The sequence below is a fragment of the Pantherophis guttatus genome, chromosome 7 (assembly GCF_059756535.1).
Source record: "Pantherophis guttatus breed Tessera chromosome 7, ASM5975653v1, whole genome shotgun sequence".
NCBI classification, from domain to species: Eukaryota; Metazoa; Chordata; class Lepidosauria; order Squamata; family Colubridae; genus Pantherophis; species Pantherophis guttatus.
In genome coordinates, this window is record NC_142069.1 from 26,299,047 (window position 1) to 26,322,967 (window position 23,921).

General features: G+C 36.7%; 1 protein-coding gene across 1 annotated transcript in view; it reads right to left on the reverse strand.

The window, feature by feature from the left end:
• Nucleotides 1–16,289, reverse strand: part of SYN3 (synapsin III) — a 205,045-nt gene extending 188,756 nt beyond the window's left edge. Inside the window, exon 1 of the mRNA XM_034403830.2 lies at nucleotides 16,192–16,289. The gene's annotated coding sequence lies outside the window, so the exon portion shown is untranslated. The remainder of the gene's footprint in view (nucleotides 1–16,191) is intronic.
• Between the last annotated feature and the right edge of the window lie 7,632 nt (nucleotides 16,290–23,921).

Sequence of the window (23,921 nt, forward strand, 5' to 3'; positions counted from 1 at the left end):
GTTATCCAACATCTTCTTAAAAATTTCCAGTGTTGGAGCATTCACAACTTCTGGAGGCATGTTGTTCCACTGATTAATTGTTCTAACTGTCAGGAAATTTCTCCTTAGTTCTAAGTTGCTTCTGTCCTTCATTAGTTTCCAGTCCACCCATTGCTTCTTGTTCTACCCTCAGGTGCTTTGGAGAATAGCTTGACACCCTCTTCTTTGTGGCAGCCCCTGAGATATTGGAACACCGCTATCATGTCTCCCCAGTCCTTCTTTTCATTAAACTAGACATACCCAGTTCCTGCAACCGTTCTTCATATGTTTTAGCCTCCAGTCCCCTAATTGTCTTTGTTGCTCTTCTCTGCACTCTTTTTAGAATCTCCACATCCTTTTTCACATTGTGGCGACCAAAACTGAATGCAGTATTCCAAGTGTGGCCTTACCAAGGCATTATAAAGTGATATTAACACTTCATGTGTCCCTCTGTTTATGCAGCCTAGGACTGTGTTGGCTTTTTTGGCAGCTGCTGCACACTGCTGGCTCATATTTAAATGGTTGTCCACTAGGACTCCAAATTCCCTCTCGCAGTTACTACTATTGAGCAAGGTACCACATACACTATGGTAGAATCCAGACTAAGAGAAACTAGACTTCACTGCTTTATTCAACAAATAATGTTTTTTTCACAAGGGATGCGAAGACAACCCAGTGCACATGGAAAGAAGGATCTTCTCTGGCTTCTTTTATGCTATAGTAGTTTTCTATTTACAGGGAGAATTCAAAAAAATCAAATATAATAGAATTTCAACAAAATAGGTTAGAGTATATTATACAAAAGCATGCCCCCATTTATGCAACACTTTCAATGTACAATATTTGCCAGCTCATTCTTCTTTTGACAAAGTTCCTCAGTGAGGCTGTTAGTAAACCTTGACTTGTATAAAAGAGTTCCAACACATTTCTCTTCTAATTCATTATTTAACCTCTCCTTGCTGTCTTACTATGACATCTTAATGTGAGTGCTGAATCAAAAGTAATTATTACATATTACATCAGGGGTCCCCAACCTCCCTGGACCGTGGCCCACTAACAGGCCACAACCTGTTTGGAACCACTTACGCAAAGCTCCATTTGTGTGAGTCGCGGGCACTTGTGCTCATACATAGTTTATTTGAGCGAGCTATGCACACTTGTGCACGTGCCTACCACTCACACAAAACCATCCCCTCTTCTACCCCTGCCAGGCTGCCAAGGCAGAAAGGTTGAGGACCACTGTATTACATGAAACAATTTGATGAAATCTATTGAAAATTCTCCATGTTTTTTCTTAATGCTGCATTAATACACATGTGCATTTATACATATCAGACTAGAAAGATAACTAAGATCTTCATCTTCACTCCCATATCCTAAAGATTCCTGGCAGAGTGGATTTGTTTTTCACATTTGTTATCTTCTCCCTAGAAAATCAATAGGTATAAAGAACTCCTTGTGTAAGAAAATCCACAGCCATAGGTTGAAGCTGAGTGACAGATCAGCCAACAATATTTTTTCTTCCTTCTACCTGCTCTTGTTCCATTTACATTCATATCACAAAGTACACTCTTCTAACCAAAGAAAAGATGATGTGCCTTGCTTTTCTTTGTTTTCTTTTCTACACCTGACCTCTTTTATTCTCAAATACATATCTTCTTTGCAAAATTCTATTCTTTTTCCTTCAAAAAAGTATTTACATTGGGTGCATTTGTAAAAATCAAGCTAGGGCTTACTTTTGGAGTAGGTCGTATTTTTGGGGAAACATAGTATACACAGAGGCACATGGAATGCTGTTACCTTCCCATCAAACTGGAACCTATTTATCTACTCACATTTGCATGGTTTTGAACTTTCAGGTGGGTAGGAGCTGAGGCAAGGGTGGGAGCTCACCCATCGCACTATGCTCGGGTCTCAAACTTGGGCTGTCAGCTTTCCAGCAGACAAGCTTAGTGTCTTTAACCACTGAGCTTGTTAGTGATTATACCACTACAAGTATTCTCTTGGAAGCTTCTTCTTACTTCCAACTTTGCCAGCTTTAGCTAGAGCTGGACTTCAGGGCTGAAATCCAGGATTTTCTAATCTCCAATAGAGATTGACTAGAGATTGACTCCAATAGAGATAAAAACTAGGTATTTTCAGAATTATTGATGACCAGTTAAAAAAACCTAATTACTTTCTGCAAAATGGTGCTTGATCTGTGATTGTCCAAAGAAAGGTTGCAAAAGTTTATGTTTATGATTTAAATGAACCACTGACCTGGATAGACCTCTGACTATTTCGTGAGACGACAGTAATACAAAATGTTGCATACTTTAGCTAGCCCGTAAATGAAAAAGAGAGATGTGTTGGCAGGATCTATATTTTCTAACCTTTTTGATTATGGTGCATTCTTCCTTTTTATCTTCCTAAGTGTTTTTCAAGTTACATTGCTGTGCTCCTGAACCCTATCCACTTCTTTCTTTTTTCTATTTGGATTTACAATCTCATTGTAGAGGAAAGCAAAAGCTCAGCTGTACAATGGACAATATTTTTCAGGTTGCTCCTGCCTACAATTTACTACGGAATGGCTAATTATTTTCTTCTGTCTAAGTAATTAAATGTCGTGACAAGGAAAATGAGTTTATTGTATATTATAATCAATAGATTAGACACGTGCACTGATCTATGTAAATGCAAGAACAAATTATATAACTACATAGTATGAAATTGTATTTGTAGAAAAGTTGAACTGGCCAAAGCATTGTGAGTTTAACTATTGGCAAGGACTTTGGTTCTACCTATATGATAAATACAAAAGCGGACCTCTTTAGACCAGCTACTAAATCTGAAAGCAAAGTAGTTGAGATTGACAAAACTAGAGAGAAGGAGGAAGGGAGGGCATGTTCACAAAGTTTGGGGGATTGCTTAATTTTTATTGAGAAAAATCTTTCAGCATCCCTTTCCCATCCTTTTTTACCTATTATTTTTCACACATGATACTACTCTACATGCCATCATTGAATCAATTCCGAAGAAAAAGCCCAATGAGATTTCCTATACTTGAAATAAAAGAACAGTCCAGCTTGAGTCCATACCAAATCGACACATATTGACTTTTCACTGGTTCATGAGTTGGATTGCTATTATTTCATGTAATAGTGGGCAGTACAGCTATGTACAGCAAACAATCAAAATAGAAGACAGAAAACAATTTAGCATTTATTGATAATGCATATTATAGCTTCTGCAGCCCAGGTTACCAGCCCTATTGCATTTAGGGAATGAAGTGGGAGGCACCACATGTCTGGGTTCCTTGTAAATGGATGACTCCACTAAATACAATCAGAAAAAGAAGTGTAAGGAAGCTGGTTTGTTATGGTTAAGGCACAGGACTAGAAATCAGGAAACTATGAGTTCCAATCCTGCCTTAGGCACAAGGCCAGCAGGGTGACCTTGGGCCAATCATTCTCTCAATCTTTTCAGGCAAGTAATATCAAACCACTTCTGAAATCTTGCCAAGAAAACTGTAAGAACTTGTTCAGGCAGTCAATAGGAGTCAACACTGCTCTATGCTGTCTCAAGACAGCTCAATCAATTTTACAGGAAACCTAAGTACTATATTGAATGTTTCCAAGCTTCTGAGGGATTATCTCTGCATGCAGCATTGTTTCCTTCTGCTATCTAAGCATTTGGGGCCAAAGCATTTAGACACCCAAGAGGATGATGTCATTATCTGTGCTCATCCATCCTTTCATTAAGGAGATGATCAATGTAGGTGTATTTACATGTGCTTGGTACCAAAGCAAGGACAAAACCAATGGCATTAGACAACCATGTGGGCATAATTCAATCAAGGGAAATGGTGGGACGATTGCTTCCAGTTAAGGAAGAGGTTTGTATAGGGGAGAAAGTAATGGAGGAATGGTCCAGAATGTACTATTTAAGATTTTGTTGTTGTTGTTAGTTGCAAAGTTGTTTCCGACCCATTGCGACCCCATGGACAACATTCCTCCAGGCCTTCATGTCCTCTTCCATCCTCTGGAGTCCATTTAAGCTCAGATGGTATAATTTTGAAATATTGGTAAAACCCCAATATTCACTAATGTGTTTACTTTGACTAGAAATACACAAATAACTTTTCAATTGTGACCATAAGTTATCTTTGAGTGGTTTCTTAGATATATTGCATGACAAATCTGACATGATTTACAGGTGTGATGGAATGTACTCCAGAGTAACAGGAGGGACTTTTCCACAGAGACCAAAGAGATAGCCTAGCTTGGAAAATGCAGAAAGAAGACAAAGGAGGAACATTTCCCCCATCCCCCAAGCAGTTTCCAGGGTACTTTTAACAGTTATGCAGATAGTTGCTTTAGTCTGGCAAGATTTCTGTCTATAAGTGGTCAATAAAAAAACTGATGCTGTTCTTGGTTCCTTGGACCTGATAACTAGGAAAATTGGGGTGGGAGTTGACCATAGAGTAAAAGAAACTGGGTTACTAAATATTCCACGATTATTTACAAATATACTTTGACTCTTTTTAGTAGTGTATCATATACAGTTTTTAAAATTATCTTCCATGTTTTCCAGTAAAAATATTTGGTAGCGATGAAGTAGGATGGATATAATCAGAGTCATCTTCTGTCAAAAATACCAAGAGGAGCAGCTATGGCTGCATAATCAAAGTCTCATCCATTTTTACAGGTGTACTACATTAAAAAAAAGAGGGGCCTTTCTGATCACATAACCCCAGCTGCCATTTTGACATGACACTATTTGGTCAATGTTTAGCCCAGGGGTAGGTTCTACTTACCTTTACTACCGGTTCGCAATAGGGCCGCGCCCAGAAGTTGGCAAACGGGCCATTTCTGGCCTCCGGAGGGCCTCCGGGGTGATGGTGGGGAAGGCCGTTTTCGCCCTCCCCAGACTCCTAGAAAGGCTCTGGAGGCTGGGGAAGGCAAAAAACGGGCCTACCGTGCCATCACGTGCCAGAAGTGGGGAAGCATGAGGGGGTCACGTGCACATGCGTGGGGGCAGGGCACATAGAATTATGGGTGTGGGCATGCATGTGCATGACACCCTCTCCTCCTGACGATGGCAAAAAGGTTAGCCATCACTGCCTTAAGAGGTCCATTGGAAAAAAAAATCTCAGCATGGGCTCCTGGAAAGAAAATTAGTGAAGCAGGTTTGGAAATTTTAACCAAAGTTTGTTTATATGAAATATGTGAAGTAGGCAGAAAAAAATCAGCCTTATTGTTGTCACCTACAATCTAGCAAGAGAAGAAGCAAGAGACAAGGGTCTGCAGCTATGCATGTGTGGTAGACAACAAAATCAGAAGGTAGGATCCTGAAGTAACAGTCTCATAAACTAAAAGGAGACAAGGAAGGAATTGGAAAGAAGCCCCTGACTGTTTCTATTCTACTACCCCTTGTGCTCAGTGAGTTAGGAAAGTGGGTTTATATCTGCCTTCCTTCTCCCACTAATGTTTAAAATGGTTCTTTTCCCACAATGGGACACAAGAAATTTGCAAACTGATTATTTGTTGATTGGGGAAAAAGAGATGTTGATTCTCTGAGTGATCTGTTAAGAATCACTGGGAGGGAGGGAGGGAGGGAGGGAGACAAAATTATGGGCGAATATATAAGAGTGGGGTATGAAGGCATCAACTGTTGTGGATGAATGAATGGTGCTGTGCCCGTGACTTGGCAACTTACATATCCTTTAAGGTAGATAAATAACCAAATCTTATGTGAGTAAAAGTAATAGATATCTTTGCTGAGGTACTTTCATACACACTGAACCATGTAACCACAGATAGAAACCATGAGAGGACGGTAAAATTCTGAATTTCACTATTCTGAAATGGCTGTTACAGTCATTGCTCTTATATATTAACAATAAAAACAAACAGCTCCATTCAGTAAATGCAGTAGGTAATATATTAGGGATAAAACTATATTACCTCATCATTTACATGAGGGCTGTCAAACTTGCGGCCTGTGGGCCGGATGCGTCACGTGCTGGCCACGCCCGGTTTAGCAAAGGGTGAAAAAGTCCTGATACGTCATGTGACACTGCCATGACAACGCACGTTTGACACCCCTGATTTACATGCTCAACATGTATATTTCAAGGAAGTTGAACGCACCTAAAGTTGAGAATATTCAGTATACTCAAAATTATAACTTTAATATAATATTGCTTAACACATTGTAAACTGGAGAAGGGCGGCATATAAATAAAAATAAAAATAAAAAAATAAAAAATAAAATAACATCCCACGATCTGTAACTTCGAATAGTACTCTCTTCCTTAAGTGAAAGTAATCTTCCCACCTACCTTCCTTGACTGAATTATGCCCACATGTTTGCCTGATGGCTCTATTTTTGTCATTGCTTTAGCACATATAATGACATCATATTCTTGGGCTTTAAATGTGGCTCCCAAATGCTTAGATGGGAGAAGGAAACAATGCTGAATGCAAAGATAATCTCTCTGAAGCTTGGAACCATTAACATTCAGTATAGTACTTGGGCTTCCTATAACACTGATAGTGCTGGCTTGAGAAAGCATAGAATAGTTTTTCTTGACTGTGACAACCTTAAGAAGTGTGGACTTCAGTTCCCAGAATTTCCCAGCCAGCATGTCTGCTAAGGAATTCTAAGAGTTTGTCCATACATCTTAAAACTGCCAAGGATGAAAAACACTGGCATCGAGGTACTATAGGTTTTAGGAGAAGAATCATGTTAGTATATGGTGATCAAAAATAAAATAAAAATTCAGTAGCTCCTTTTCCATCTTTTCTTGAAAGGAATTACGTTTTCATGAGCTTGAGCATGTGCAGAGTAGCTAAACCACGTAGTTTACAAGCAATGACATAATTCCTAATTCCTAAGTAGACCCTATAATTAGTACCGCTTTGTATACTACTTGTAACTACAGATTTGATGTCACTGCAGCCTAGAGCAACAATGTTTAGTTAAATCTTCAGTTCAGCAATTAATAGGGATAATGACCTTGGATTTCATGAACACAAGTAGGCTGGTAATGACATTGTTTCCTAGGGACCATTGGCAACTTGCCTGTTTTACTTATAATGCTTATGCCAGGGAAGAGGTAAATAATGGATGCAGACAGCCACTAATAAATTTCTTATCTCATGACCAAGCTACAATTGCTGCTGAATTCTTTATCAGTTTATCTTTGATAAATTTTCCAAGAGAAAGTAGCAATGCAATTTTAGTGATAATATAACAGCTTATTTTCATTCTATTCAACTCATTGTTCATACTGAGGCTGATATATCGAAGAAAAGCATCATGTTTTGATTCTCTCACAAGGACATAATCCTTATATCAGTTACATAATAAACTTTATGCACAACACAGTGGAAGTTGTGACCATGACTTCTACAAATAGTGTTATGAATGTTGGCTTCTGTCAACTACAAAAAATGATATATGATTTAATATAACTGATCTAATTGGTGAAAATTATTTTTAGAGACATTCCTGATTTGTGAAGTTCTAACATTCTAACATTCCTAGCATAGCCAAAGAATTATGTATAATTCTGTATAATTATTTCAGTTTTCTCTTTTTAACAGATTTTGTATGATATAAAAATGATGAAAGAAGCATGTTCTTCAGGAGAAAATGCCCTAAAATGCAAGAGATGAGCAGAGGGAGTTTTCCTGAGGGAATAAAAAGCATTAAGTTGGTAGGTGAAATTGTATGTAGTGGAAGCCCCACCCCTTTTATGGGTAGTAGATGAATATTAAAAAGGGGTGTGGCTTTAATTGTGGAGTTGCATCTGCCATTTTAAGTTTTTCTTATGCTCTGAAAGCATTCCTGAGTGAAGAAAGCAAAGTAGAAATTCAAAAATTATTGGACCTTAAAATACATAGTTTCTTTTCTATAAAAACCACATTTAAAATAATGACATCAGAGAAATCACATTAATTCATATCGCAACAATAATTTGGTACCCACTCTTTTATGTACTACTATTACTCATATACTGGTTTATATTGGTTAAAACTTTCCAAGTTTTTAATCTAAACAGTAAAATGAAGGAGATGACAAAGGATGGTGAAAAGTAGAAACTGAAGTACATATTAGAAGAACATGCATCATACTTATTCCTTGAACAAACATAATTTCATTTCATTCCTGAAATAGCATCTCTGCTCTACAGGAGATATCATTGTGGAATTCAAGAGTTGAGAAATTATTTCTCTAATTGCTTGTTTAAACCTATTTGATGTTCCTTTTTAATGCAAATCTCTTCCTGGTTAATGGAAGTGATGCAGAAACAGCATTTCAATATTATTTAAATGTTTTCATAGGGGCACATAAAAAAAGTCTGTAAAGAAAAAATATGCAAGATGTTTACATTATTGTTTTTACAAATATGCCCAAATCTCTTCTTGTTTACACAGGAATAAGCTCTATGGGATTTACTTTCAATTATGAGAGAATATGTAAGATTGCAGCACAGTTTATTAATCCCCAACCTATTTTAATTCATAAAGTTTCCAGATTTCAATCTATGTGTTTATGCAGTTTTCCTATTTCTTATGAGTTATTTATTTTTACCTCATTTAGCATATTCTAAACAATAGTCTTCTGAACATGATATATAATATAAAATAATAGTTTGAGCAATAGGAAACACTACAGATTTAAAGAATTTTAAAGACTTCTGTTAAAAAAATAAGCCAACTAAGAAAAAAGCAGAAGAAATATGATATCAGTGTTCCAATATTTGAGGAGCTGCCACAAAGATGAGGGGGCTCAATGTATTGTGCAAAGTTCCAGAAGGCAAGACAAGAGGCAATGGATGGAAACTGAACAAAGAGTGAAGCAACCTAGAACTAAGAAGAAATTTCCTGAAAGTGAAAAGTGAAAACAATCAACTAGTGGAACAGCTTGTCTTCAGAATAGAATAGAATAACAGAGTTGGAAGGGACCTTGGAGGTCTTCTAGTCCAACTCCCTGCTTAGGCAGGAAACCCTACACCACTTCAGACAAATGGTTATCCAACATCTTCTTAAAAACTTCCAGTGTTGGAGCATTCACAACTTCTGGAGGCAAGTTGTTCCACTGATTAATTGTTCTGTCAGGAAATTTCTCCTTAGTTCTAAGTTGCTTCTTTCCTTGATTAGTTTCCGCCCACTGCTTCTTTTCCTGCCCTCAGGTACTTTGGAGAATAGCTTGACTCCCTCTTCTTTGTGGCAGCCCCTGAGATATTGAAACACTGCTATCATGTCTCCTCTAGTCCTTCTTTTCATTAAACTAGACATACCCAGCAGTGGTGGGATTCAAATTTTTTTACTACCGGTTCTGTGTGTGTGGCTTGCTGGGCATGGCTTGGTGGGCATGATAGGGGAAGGATACTGTAAAATGTCCATTTCCACCACACTCCAGGGGAAGGATACTGTAAAATCTCCATTCCCTCCCCACTCCACTAACCAGCTTTCCAGCTCTGTGTGCAGGGCAACAAAAGAAGACCCAGCCGATCAGCTGGGATTCAATCAGCTGGGACTCGGGAGGCAGTGAATAGATGGGAGCGGGGCCAGTCAGAGGTGGTATTTGCTGGTTCTTCGAACTACTCAAAATTTCCACTACTGGTTCTCCAGAACCGGTCAGAACCGGCTGAATACCACCTCTGATACCCAGTTCCTGCAACTGTTCTTCATATGTTTTAGCCTCCAGTCCCCTAATCATCTTTGTTGCTCTTTTCTGCACTCTTTCTAGAGTCTCCACATTTTTTTTACATTGTGGCAACCAAAACTGAATGCAGTATTCCAAGTGTGGCCTTATCAAGGCATTATAAAGTGGTATTAACACTTCACGTGATCCTGATTCTATCCCTCTGTTTATGCAGCCTAGAACTGTGTTGGCTTTTTTGGCAACTGCTGCACACTGCTGGCTCATATTTAAATGGTTGTCCACTAGGACTCCAAGATCCCTCTCACAGTTACTAATATTGAACAAGGTACCACATATATTGTACCTGTGCATTTTGTTTTTCTTGCCTAAATGTAGAAGCTTACTTTTTTCACAATTGAATTTCATTTTGTTAGATAGCGCCCAAGTCTGTCAAGATCCTTCTGTATCTTAAGCCTATTTTCTGGAGTGTTCCTTCCTTCTGGCTATTCCTGCCAGCTTGGTGTCATCTGCAAATTTGATGAGTTCCCCATCTATCCCCTCGTCCAAGTCATTGATGAAGATGTTGAAGAGTACTGGGCTTAAACAGAGCCTTGGGTACTCCACTACATACTTCCTTCCATGTAGATGCAGCTCCATTGAGGACTACACATTGAGTGCGGTTGGTCAGCCAGTTACGAATCCATCTGGTGGTGATGCTGTCTAACCCACATTTTTCTACTTTATCTGGTAGTAGGTTATGGTCTACTTTATCAAATGCCTTACTGAAGTCCAAGTAAATTATACAGACAGTATTCCTCTGGTCCACTTATTTTGTCACTTTGTCAAAGAATGCAGTAAGATTAGTCTGGTATTATCTGTTTTTGACAAACCCATGTTGGCTTTTGGTTATTACTTTGTTTGCTTCTAGATGTTTGCTGATTCATTGCTTGATTAACATTTCCAGAATCTTCCCTGGTATTGAGGTCAGGCTGATAGGTCTGTGGTTTCCTGGATCTGTTTTTTTCCCCTTTTTTGAAGATGGGAACTACATCAGCTCTTTTCCTCTGGCAGTTCCCTGGTGCTCCAGGATCTTTGAAAGATATAGTTTAGTGGTTCTGAGATCTGGTCTGCCAGTTCTTTCAGAACCCTGTAGTTGTGGGTGCTTCAACACTGGAAGCTTTTAAGAAAGGACTAGGCAACCATTTATCTAAAATGGTATAGGGTCTCCTGCTTGAGCAGTGGGTTGAACTAGAAAACATCCGAGGTCCCTTCCAACTCTGTTATTCTGTTGAAATCCACTTAAAGGTAATGGAGATACCAATGTAAGAACAAAGAAAATCTTGTTGGATAAAGCTAAAGTTCCTCTCTTTTCATCATACAGTGGTTAGATAAATATCTCATAACAACTTTTCTTTATATTCTTGCAAGTAGGATGTAAAATTAATGGCCTTTTGTCATTGTTGATTCCTACATTTTTTATTTAAGGTATGCTGCCGTTCTTACCAAAGGTACACAAAACTATCAGAATTAGTAGCTGTTGATAGTCCTGGTCTACTTTAATGCCTCTTTAGGCTTCTCTTTAGGCTGTAAAATTCCATAATGATCAATGGTGTATTAATCATGATTCTCCTGGAATCAGAGTAATTATATATATTTTTCTCAGATATGATCAGAGAAGCAATATTAAGTCTAATAAGCTCATCCATCTTGCTTTGTAACAAAGTATTATAATGCCAACACTTATAAGAGAGTAGGGGGAATTGCTTTCTAGTTTCTGTCTCCCGCTTTAACATTCCTTGGACTGCAGGTGTTACAATACCATATCCTTTAATCCTATCTGCGTATTTTCCATCAACAGTAAAACACTTCATTGGGATTCGGTATACAGTATGAGAGAACAATTGAAAGAGGCAAATGAAGATAACTTGGTTATATTTCTTCCTATTATCTCCCATGGCCCCATAGCAGTGTTAAGCACAATTCTTCAATCCTCGATTAATTAGAAAATCCAAAACCCATCCACTACAAATCCTAAACGGTAAGTTAGTACAAAGTTTGGACAGTATTTTTCCTACGTTCAGTGATTTTTTTTTCCTCTGTGAAATCCCACAAGCTCTATATTAATTGAGCTGTCATAAATATTTTGAACAGTTTTTTCCATTCTGCCACTTATAAATTTCCCAGCCAGTTTGTCAGTTGTGGGAATTCTACAAGTTACAGTCCAAATGTATCTGGAGGTTGCCAAGTTGGAGAAAGTTTATTTAGAAACACAGGTTCTGCTGAATTGCCACTTAGAATGATTACATGATACATAAGACAGCAACTACCAGAAATAAACCCCACTGTTAGTCATTCACACTTTCTCCCCCATGTTATTGAACCTGATTGCACAAAGCACTTAGCATTGATTTCTGTTTGCCAAGGCACTGTCTAGTTTGTCCTGCCCCCTATTCATTACAGAGGAAGGAATGATTCTTGAGCTACATAATACCAAATCAAGACGTTCTGTCTTTCCCTTTGGCTTGATTACTTTTACCTGAGCAGTAAGAAACCAAGTTTATAATAAATACACATTTTGAAGAAGAGTAGAAAGCTAAATTTCCTCCTGAACACAAAACGTTTATAGAATGCTATTTTTATAAGAGTCCTGATAGTTTTAGGTAATGCTTAGCTAACAGAGATGTTACAACTAAGACATGCATAAATTTGCCACTCAGAAATATGTTAGGAATGCAGGAAAGTTTGTAAATTGCTAGGACATCTTCCATACAATGTGGAATGAGATTATATATGCGATGAATCACCGAATCTTCCACTCTACCCCACTATCAAATTTAGGCAGCTAAAGATTGTGTTGATAGTGTTGATATAACTGTTGCACTTTCGACATTACTTCTTCAGGTTTGGAAAGTGTGCTGGTGTTCACCTTTCTCAAACTTTCTGAACTGAAAGTTTGTTGCTGTTACTTGATAGATTGAACTCCTTGAAAGAAAGTTGAGTTTTCACTCTGGAAACTGTGCTACTAATTCTGATCATAAGTGAACCTATCTTTACATGCTGAGTGACTGACTATCTTTAATACCATCTGACACATATTAGACCCAAATCTTAGCACTGAAAACAAATACTGGATTGAACCTAGAGTTGTTAATATTGGGTTCATCTTGGGTTTGACTTGGAGCATTTTGATTAACCTTGATGTTTTCCTCCTACTTAGATATAGAGATAGCAAATAATTCACCAAAGTACTATCTACTATTATACTGACCAGGAAGATGTATTTTGAAAAACTGAGTACACTGTGAGAAGAATGTTTCAGCTTCCCATACTATCTGACTCACTTAAGTTTGATCTGATGCTACTTACTTGGTCCCAAATGGAAAGGAAGTTTTTAATCTCACTAGGGAAGCATTTCTTAACCTTAGTAACTTTAAGATATGTGGACTTCATCTCCCAGCTGCCTGGGGAATTCTGGAAGTCGAAGTCCACATAATCTTAAAGTTTACCAAGGCTGAGAAAGACAGAAAAAACATCTGGTGATCAGTGGCCACCTGTGTGGTTACTAATGACTAATGCAAATACAAATAGCCATACAACAGTGAGCAGTTGTTAAAACACAAAGAACATATACAGGTTACTGGTGGAATGCAGACAACAATTGAAGATAAACTTTCTGCATGAACAGGTATGAAATTACCATTACTCTGCTAAATAGCTATTATATTCTAGATGACACTATACATTCTACTGTAGAAATGCTTATTATGGACAGCTCCCTGGCTAATTCCTCCTACCTAACGATCAGTCAATTTTGGTTTATTCCAGTTCTAATGTTTCTATGTTTAGTTTCAGTTCAACCCATTTTCATGCCTGTTTCAAGTTTTTTTTAAGTTTACACAAACTGTGCATACTTGTCTCATAATATACACATTTTCTATGCAGTTTTTCTAATAAATATACCTTTATACAAGTGTTTTTGATGAAAAAGGTTCTTGGATGAGAAGCAAAACATCTTCGAATTCCGAGTCCTCATTCTCATTTAGCACATGTGTTAACCTGCACATTTCTGCGCATTCTAATATTTTACTGATTATCTGTTCGGAATTCTACATGGTATGGGAAATGTGGTATAGATGGTTGGAAAATAAATGTAAATGTTAATTTGAATTAAGAAGGGTAGTATCAAACTACGTATGTAACCTATATATGTTAAGTAATAACATGCATCATAATGTATATTGTAATAGTTTATAAGTATTTCATATTTTAATTTTAAAATATTTATGTAATCTATTAGATACCACTTATATAAGTATACAGCATGACTACACGTAGCCAAACCAAAAACGTTGAATTGTACTATTATGTTACTTAATAAAAAATCATTAAAAAAAAAAAAGAGAAGCAAAACATCTTCAAGGAAAAAGCAAAAAGGTTTTTTTTTTTTTAAGTACCTTTGGGATATCAATCAGAATAGAACTGGAAGGGACCTTGGAGGTCTCTTGCTCAAGCAGGAGACCTATTCCATTTCAAACAAGTGACTCTCCAGTCTCTTCTTAAAAACCTCCAATAATGAAACTCCCACAACTTCTGAAGGCAAGCTGTTCCACTGGTTAATTGTTCTCACTGTTAGGAAATTTCTCCTTAATTCCAGGTTGCTTTTCTCCTTGATTAGTTTCCATCCATTGTTTCTTATCCTGCCCTCTGATGCTTTGGAAAAAAAATTGACTCCCTCCTCTTTGTGGAAGCCACTGAAATATTGGAATATTGCTATCATGTCCCTCCAGTCTTTCTTTTCTCTAGACTAGACAAACCCAAATCCTGCAACCGTTCTTCATATATTTTAGTCTCCAGGCCTTTAATCATCTTAGTTGCTCTTCTTTGCACTTTTTCCAAAGTCTCAACATCTTTTTGTTGAGTGTGGTGTAATGTGGTGACCAAAACTGGATGCAGTATTCCAGGTGTGGCCTTACTAAGGCTATAATAATAGACCAAAAGTTTTTTTTAACAGACTTCTAAACAAGTGGTTATTTCCATATCATGCAACAATGAATTCCAATTGTTAAGCAACTAGTACTTTCTTTTAACTATCACATGTTCATGAATTTATTAGATAATCCTGAATTGTAGTATTGTGAAATGATTTCTTTTACTCTTTTCTTCTGCTCATGTTCTGATCTATTTACTAGGGCGCTGCAAATCCTTAAAATAGTCATAATAGAGCATATATAACAGAGCATACAGAACACTATGACAAAACTGACAGAAGTTTCTAAAGCAGCAACACTGAGTTTGGGAACAGACTTAGTTTCTTTAAAGATTCAAAAAGCACCACTTTATACATGCTCCCATGCTTTCCATGAGTTTTGAAGCATACCCATACATCTTATGCACTTATCTTGTCAGAGTACATTGTGTCCTAAATATGCTTCCAATCCCAATTCCTACGATGTCAGGCATATACAGTATGTTAGGGAGTCATTCTTAGAGATAAACTGCCTGACATTAAAACAAGAAAAGGAAAAAAAAGAGAGAAAAATTTACAATGTTTAATTCGTATTGTTCACTCTGTGTGCTTCTTGTATGATGTCTGAGGAGCTATCAGACTTTCACAAGTTTAAATTGTACACATATCATGTACACATATCCAAGTAGAAGAATAGGTTCTTGCAATGCCTCAGTTGGTCATGAAGATGACACAGAATTCTTTGTTAGTTTTGCATCAGTGGGGTTCCCATCTAGAATTGTGTAAATCATAGGAGATAATCTCTATAAGAATAAGTATTAGTTTTGTTTCGTCGGGTTAATTTCTACTATAAGGGTGCAAAATTAAGCACAGGTCACTTGCTAGGAAAAAAGGAACCTCACTTTGAGACTAACTCTGCTGAATACACTAAAGAGTATAATCCATAGGATTATGCTACTAACCCCACTGAGAGCAAATAGACTGATTTCTGAAAAAATGCAGTTGGAATGAGGCTGTAAAATCCGACCTGCAGCTTTCTCTGTCAGTCTGAGTCTCCTGCCCTCCTCAGTTTCTTCCTTTTCTTAATTCAGTCTACATAATCCATCAGTTTATACAGTTATACTTTAAAGAAAGGCCTGTCTCATAATTTGGGAGGTAGAAATGGTTACAAATGTAAAAAAAAAAAAAAAAGCATAATTGGACTTTAATAATAATAATAATTTATATATATATATATAAAACCTCTAGTTTCTCATTTTATTAGCCTTAAGATTGGTTTGAATACCCATTGTTCTTATTTTTAATTTTACAGATAACATGCAATATTTAACACAGTGAAAACAGTGGTGGGCATAACACAGCTTCTTTATCTCCTCACAATTTAGAACAGAAGTAGGCAGACAAAGACACAAAGGCAGTATAAATTTACATGTCAGCTGCATGCATGAGGCATCCACATATCCCCCACGCCAGCCCCATAACAGAAAAATCATTCTTTGGCTAAAACGATTCTCGTGCACTTGACCGCATTGTTCTGTTTAATCCTTGAGACAACCGCCCTCAGCTCTTACCTTCCAACCCACCAATGCACCGCCTCTGGGATCTGTTTCTTCTTTCCTAATCTGCACGTCTCTGCTTCTCTTTCACATTTGCAGGCTGCACACTAGCCGTGTACACTGTCATCCTGCATCCTTACTGCATCTTGACTGCCTGATTGGCTCAAAGCAGGCAGTAAGTTAAATCAGGCCCCTCCTTATATCTCGATGATCATGGGAGTAGGATAAATTATTGAGTAAAACAGCAAGTGGGCAAGCAGAATATCACAGAGCCTGCTGGAAAGGGAAGGAGAAGTCTTTTCCCTAAAGACTTTTGCATTAAAAGAGCCCCCAGCTGATAGATCCAGGAAGCCATCCTACTGATAGGCTAGGCTAGAGCTGTTGGTATTGAGTAATAGCAATGAACCATGAATATTGAGGTTTTGTTTCAGTGGCACTATAAAACTTTTTATTAGACTTTTTTTTTTTAAAAAAAGTATACATTAACTACAAATGTTAAGCAATTGATGGATGTGATGAACAATGCAGTCAGTATCTCATTTATTTTGTAAAGCTGTGTCAAAATTCAGTTTGGAGATTAAATTTGAAGATCATTTGATTGAACATAATATTTTCCAAGTTTGAACATTCAATTTTCATTCAACATTCCAAATGTTGCATGAAATTGTTGAATCAAAGTGGATGCATTCAATTATGGTTTAGGATATGACATTTCCTATTATATCATTATTGTAAATTTCATTAGATATATTGCAAACTATCAACGCAGGAAAGTTGATTATTGGCCCTATTACCAAACTTCTATTTAGGTGTTATTTAAAAAAACAGAAATAAATCCAACTAAAATTGTTTCAGAAAACGCAGAGCATTCAAAATAAAAATCTACATAATGTGGTGCCTTCATTGATCTTGAGAGGACTATAAATCATTGATGTACTATGGAAACTTTCATATCCTCTAATCTGAAATCTGGACAATGCCAGTCTGGCATTGTATATGGGGAGTCTTCTTAATAATGGAGGATTATGGAAATTTTGGTAAAACCTCCTGGAAGGTGTTCTTTGGTACCTAGTCAATTGTGAGTTATATTAATAATCTAACTTGATATAAATGAACTTCCTATTTTTGCAGAATAATGGTATTTTGAACTAATAATATGATATACCTTTCTAGTCAGAAGTCAATATTTTTATTTTATTTATTAATTAAAATGATTTGTATGGCCATCCATCTTGGGTGGTATAGAATCCAAATCATAAATGTCTGAGGTCACAAACAGCAGTTCCAATCTACAATAAATCAACATTAACTGGCAGAGCTTAGTTAAACTCCTGTCCTAAATACCTAGGGGAATAGCCAGGTCTTTAATGCCCTGTGGACAGTGGTGGGTTGCCCACAGTTCAAACCGGTTTGCAAGAACTGGTAGTAAAACTGGGGGAGGCTCCACCCACTGACCCGGACGTTATCAAAATTGATCTGTGCAGAAGTGTGCGCGGGCGCGATGCAAACCGGTAGTAAAGGTAAGTAGAACCCACCCCTGCCTGTGAAAGACTATTATGGGCTGGGGCCATCTAGATCTTTAGATGTATTTCATAGGGTAGGTGCTGCTACAGAGAAGGCATGACTCCTGGGTCCCACAAGATAACATTGTCTAATAGAGGGGACTCAAAGCTTTGACACCCCATTTTGAATTGTTTGATGTGCACTTCTTATATAGTTATGATTTCTTATATACAATAGTGTAGGGAGTAAATATGACCTTGACAGAGATATTCAGGAACCATTACTTAGACAAAAGGGCAATTTTAAGACCACTATAGTAACTAGATAATTGCTGTAGTTTTTAATATGTTTGTGTACATACTATATGTGCTCATATTTAACTGCCCAGAATTGCTGAGAGCTGGTGATATGCAAATTGAATAAGTTAGTTTTATTATAGTTGGTCAGCCAGATGTTTAGACTGGATTTGACATTTTAAATAACGCATCAATTTCTTTCCAAGGACCTGGGATAGGCAGATATTATTATTTGATAGTGTTAAACGTATTGTCTCAAGGACAGACTGTAGGTACTTTACTATGTATATATTGAAAATATAATAATAATATCCTGGAAGATACAAATACAGTCTTTGGGATGGTGAAGATTCCTTCCTATTGTAAGATCTAGGGTTGAGCATAAACATCTTATTTCTTAGTTTATAGTATAATGTTTCACCAAGCTTCATTGCTCTTGACCTTTAAAACTTGAATTCTTCAGAAATATATTTAGTCAAAATTTGTCACTGTTACATTTATTACTGATAATTCAAATTGTGAAAGATATGGACAGTTTCAAGAATTGTAGTTTCAGCATTACTGTTATAATTATTTTGTTTTTCATTCTACACTGCCACAAGTCCTTGTGGAATTTGGTTGTGTATAAATACAGTAAATAAACAATAAATATTTGTGTGTGTGTGTATAAAATGGTTCTTATTCCAACATTTTTTTCAGCCAATTTGTGAAGCAACATATCAGAAAGATTGAGACAGGTAAATAAGATATCAGAAATATATATGGTATGGCTTCCTAATGACTATATTATAGTATTTCAGGATACAGATGAGGATCATGAATGTTTATTTCACTAGTTGGTAAAGAATCAGTTCTGAAGAAAGATAATATGTTCAACTTACTTATAAGAAGTGGATGAAATCTTCAAAATCGATGGAACCTGCTTTGCAATATAAAAAATCCAGGAAAAAAAAAAGATGAAGCAAACTCTATCAAAGCCATTTTCTACTTAATAAAGAAATGAGCCATACTGTTACCAAAAGGTGTTTAAACAATCCCTCGAAGCAATCCCTTGTTTGCCCTTTCCAATTAAACAGTCATGGGTACAATGCTTGTTATTATGGTAGCTTTATAATTATTTTAATAAGGATCCTAGAGGCTCTAATAAGTATGAAGGCTCCCTTATCCTAAGGGAATGAAAAGAGTAACACACACAGAGAGACTCAGTGTACTGGAGGTTATGCAATCAGAGAGTCATAAAGCCTTTACAAAGGTGACACGGACAGAAAAAAAAATATTCTAATTAGTTTTGTCCAGGATAAGCTTACTCTTTAGTAAGGATAGTTAAATAGAATAAGAGCTGTGATGATGAAGTGGTTAGAATGCAATACTGCGGGCTACTTCTGCTGACTGCCGATTGCCAGCAGTTCGGCAGTTCGATTCTCACCGGCTCAAGGTTGACTCAGCCTTCCATCCTTCTGAGGTCTGTAAAATGGGGATCCAGATTGTTGGGGGCAAGATGCTGACTCTGTAAACTGCTTAGAGACGGCTGTAAAACACTGTGAAGTGGTATATACGTCTAAGTGCTATTGCTGTATTGTACATCAAATGATCCTGGCACTATTTAGTTGCACACAGTATTACTCATCCAAAAAGCAGGTAGCTTGCCCCATAACTTCCATAAGTAAGATGTAAGGCACTTCAGCTTGCTATCTGGGGAAGTCTGGGAGTTGAAACCCACACATTCCCAAACATTGCAATATATTAAGCAATAGTGGAAAAGCTGAACAACGGTACTGAATCAATAATCTTTTCCTTGGTCAAATTTAACACGGAATAGTGGCCAGCAATACTGTAGTTTTCAGAGGGAGGAGGAGGAGATGCTGAAACAACAAAATTTAATGAGAGACCTCATGCATCATGATCTATAAGATTATCTTGTCAGCTCCATTCTGCAGCTGTTTTATATGAGTTCTGTCCAGGTATCTGAGTCAACTAAGAAAACGGTGTTTTGTCATATTCAAAATATGGGGAAGAAATGGCTGCTTAACAACTGCAGAAGTAAATGGGCTCCAATTTGCTCCCCACAAGTTCATCTCCTGGTAATGAGGAAATACATACTATGGCCTTTATCCTGATATGAAACATTGCTTGGCTAGAGCTTTTCCTTGTATATCCAAGGCATTTTGTAGTTTATAGGTACATTTGGCAATGCTGCTTGTAATCTGAAGTGTTATAATTTGAGACATGGGCTTTATTAGCTGATTTTTTTTTTAAAGAAGCGAGCTTATAAATGTATATATAAACTCAACAATATCATCTGAAATTGCACGGGGAATCAAGTGATCAAATGCACTTCTAAATAACAGAAAATATTGGGAAATACTGATTTAGATAATCACTTTTATCCTTCTCTTCTCCTCAATGCTGAAGCGTACTTTTATCTCTTCCTGACCTTTCAATATCAAGAAATTTTAATTTTAAAAATCAACTTTTTGCATCATCAAAGAAAGAACATTCAAAAGTCTATCTTTTTCTTCCACTTTTGAAATTGATGAAGACATGCCTCACAAATGTGCAGTGCAGTGGTGGGTTGCTCCTGGTTCTGTCCGGTTCTTTAGAACTGGTAGTAAAAGTGGCGGGAGACTCTGCCCACCCGCCCAAACATCATAATGGAGGATCTATGCATGCGCAGAAGCTTCTGCACATGCGCAGAAGCGCGCACGCTCCCGTTGCAAACTGGTAGTAAAGGTAAGTAGAACCCACCCCTGGTGCAACAGCCTATTTTTAAATTAGATCTCCATCACAAATACTGGTTCATGGTGATATTTAATAGTACTATCGCTGACTGAATTAATATTTGTCATCTTTGATAACCTCTCGTCTAATTGTCTTAGCTAAGTAAGTTTTGAAGATGATATAAGGGAAATAAATTTGCAAAAGTAGTGAAATTTCTCAGGAGGAACAGAGAGATCCAGGTTTCCTTTTGTATTTATTGAAGTGTGACACGCTTTAGAAAAATAATTTCCTCCAGGGATAGTCTGGATAAATCAAGTGTGCTCTTTGGCTGTAAGGCTTTCACAGATGTCTGATTTAGGAATGAGTCATATCCAAATAGTGTATTTTATTTATTTATATTTCCTTTATAAGCATTCTCAGAATTCATTTTATACAGCAACTTTTCTCATTGATAACTCTCTATACATTTTTTTCCTCTTTAATACTTTGGAGCAAAAATGAGAAGACTGTTGTCTTTGAATTTTAGCACTATGGGTGATGGCATGGCATAATGGGAGTTGTAGTTCAGCAGCAATCCTTCCTCCCATTCATTCAGTACCTTCTTTAAAACATCCCTCAAGAAGAAATTAAGTTTATAGGATGCAGTTAAAAGCTTTATTTAGTGACCAGATCTATGCTTTTGTACAATAACTCAATACCTCCCTATCCTTGAATTACCATACAGAAAAAGACATATTCTGTATCACACATGCAAAAAACCCAGTTCTTGTGATTCTTACTTCTGGGCGATTGCTTCAAGCAATAATTAAATTGTTGCAATATTTTCAGGATCAGACTCAATAAGATTAGTAAGAATTAAAGGTTTAAATATATTTCCTTTTATTTACAATAGGCATTCTATATTCACTGAATATTCACAGATAGAAGCGAGGAAAAGGGTGCATGTAGCTCCTTATATATACAGTGGGTGGAGCTATATGTGGGAGTGGTGAATTATGAATACATTAAGAAGTGAAGAATAAGTTAACCCCTGATACCCCGTTCATATACTATTTACACATTAGAGAATAAGGCATTTACATCTGACAAATCCCCCTCTAAATGCCGATTCGTTATGCAACACCAATTACATTCAGATTCAGGACAATACAAAACATACAACTTAGAAGTTAAATATTTATGTTGCTTAGAAGGTAAAGGCTTTGTCAATATGTCAGCTAATTGTTCTGAAGTATCACAATGCACTGCTTTAATGAATCCATCTTGAGATAATTGTCTCACATGTTTAAATTTTATATCTATGTGTCTGGACCTTTGTCCAATAGCATCAGATCTAGATATTTCAATGGCTGCTTTATTGTCTTCATGCATAACAAAAGGCAAAGCAGGTTTTTTCCAAACATCTGAAATTAAATCATTAAACCATACAAGGTTATTTGCAGCTTTGGATAAACAAACATATTCCGCTTCTGTCGTTGAAGTGGCCACTAGTTCCTGTTTACCAGTGTACCAGTAAACTGGACAGTCATTTAAGAGGAATATATAACCAGATGTACTTTTTCTACATGAGGTGTCTCCAGCCCAGTCCGCATCTGCGTAACATGTAAGCTTTGGTTCTTTATTGTCATTAGGTTCTAACATTAAACAAAAGTCTAGTGTACTTTTCAGATATCTTAGAATTCTTTTAACAGCTTCCCAGTGATACATTGTTGGTTTGCTGACATGTCTGGATAATAAATTGAGTGGTAAGGCGATATCTGGTCTTGTCCAATTAGATATATAAAGAAGTGAACCTATGATTGATCTATAAAATGTGTTATCCTTGAATTCGGGGGAAGATTCATCAGTATTTCTTAGAAAATCAGTTTGCATAGGAGTATCACAAGGTTTGGCATTGTTTAAATTGCATTTATTTAAAAGTTCTATGATCTTATCTCTCTGAGTAAGTTTGAATCCCCTTCTAGTCTTATTAATTTGAACACCAAGATATTTGTTTACTTTGCCTAGGGATTTTAACGAGAAATGTTCATTAAGATGTAATTTAGACCAGTTGGCCTGTTCATGGAACACAGCTGTTCTGGAGACTATAAATTTGTTATTATTATCAATGAATCTGTACCCTTTGGTGCCAGTCTCATATCCCATAAATCTGAGTCTTCTGGATACGTTTTCTCCCTTTCTTCTTAATTGCTTAGGTATGTGTACGTCTGCAGTGACTCCGAATATGTGCATGTGTGCTAATTTTGGTTTCCTATTATACATCACTTCATATGGTGTCTTATTTACAATGCTGGACCAGGTTCTATTTTGTGTGTAATTTGAATAATGTAAGGCTTCTGACCAGAATTGTTTGCTTAAGCCAGCATCTTCCAATGTGCATCTAATCATGGTTTGTAATGTTGAATTCTTCCTCTCTGCAATCCCGTTCTGGAACGCAGAAAATGGACTAGATGTGTAATGTAACATTCCTTTGTCTTTTAACCATTGGGAGAATTCTTTAGACATGAATTCACATCCCCTATCTGTCATGATTTGTTTTATTTTGATATTGTGTTGTGTTTCTATGCGTTTGTAAAATTCTTTAAATTTTTGAAAGGTTTCATCTTTGTGTTTTAACGTATAAACAAATCCATAGCGGCTATAATCGTCTACTATTGTCAAGAAGTAATGTTTTCTATAAGTGATTGATGGAGTTAATGGACCAACTAAGTCCATGTGTACTAAATCAAAAATTTTGTTAGTTGATCTAGTAGATTTTCTTGGCCTGGGACTAGTTTTTAGTTTTGTAGATTTACATACTGAGCATTCCAAATAGTTTTCACAATTTTTTATTTTAACACCTTCTGCGTGTTCAGTCATTTTTTGTACTACAGGAAAACTGGCATGTCCTAACTTCCTATGTAAGATGTGAGCACACTCATCATGAAGTGGCTTACCTATTTTTGGTTTTTTTTCATTGTGTGCATCTATGTGATCATGAGATATTTTACATTCATCATTATCACTGTTGCTAATATTTTCATCATCTACTTCAATACAATCTCCCATATCTGAATCAATGTTATGCAACCATTTTTCCTTTGTTATCAGATAAGGTAGGCCTCCTTTAATCATCACAGTGCCTATATTTATTTTATTCTTCTCCAAAGTCGTTTTTCCTTTTGAAAAAACAATGTTAATGTCAGAATCTCTACTTAGTTTTATGGCACTTAGTATGTTATGAGGTAT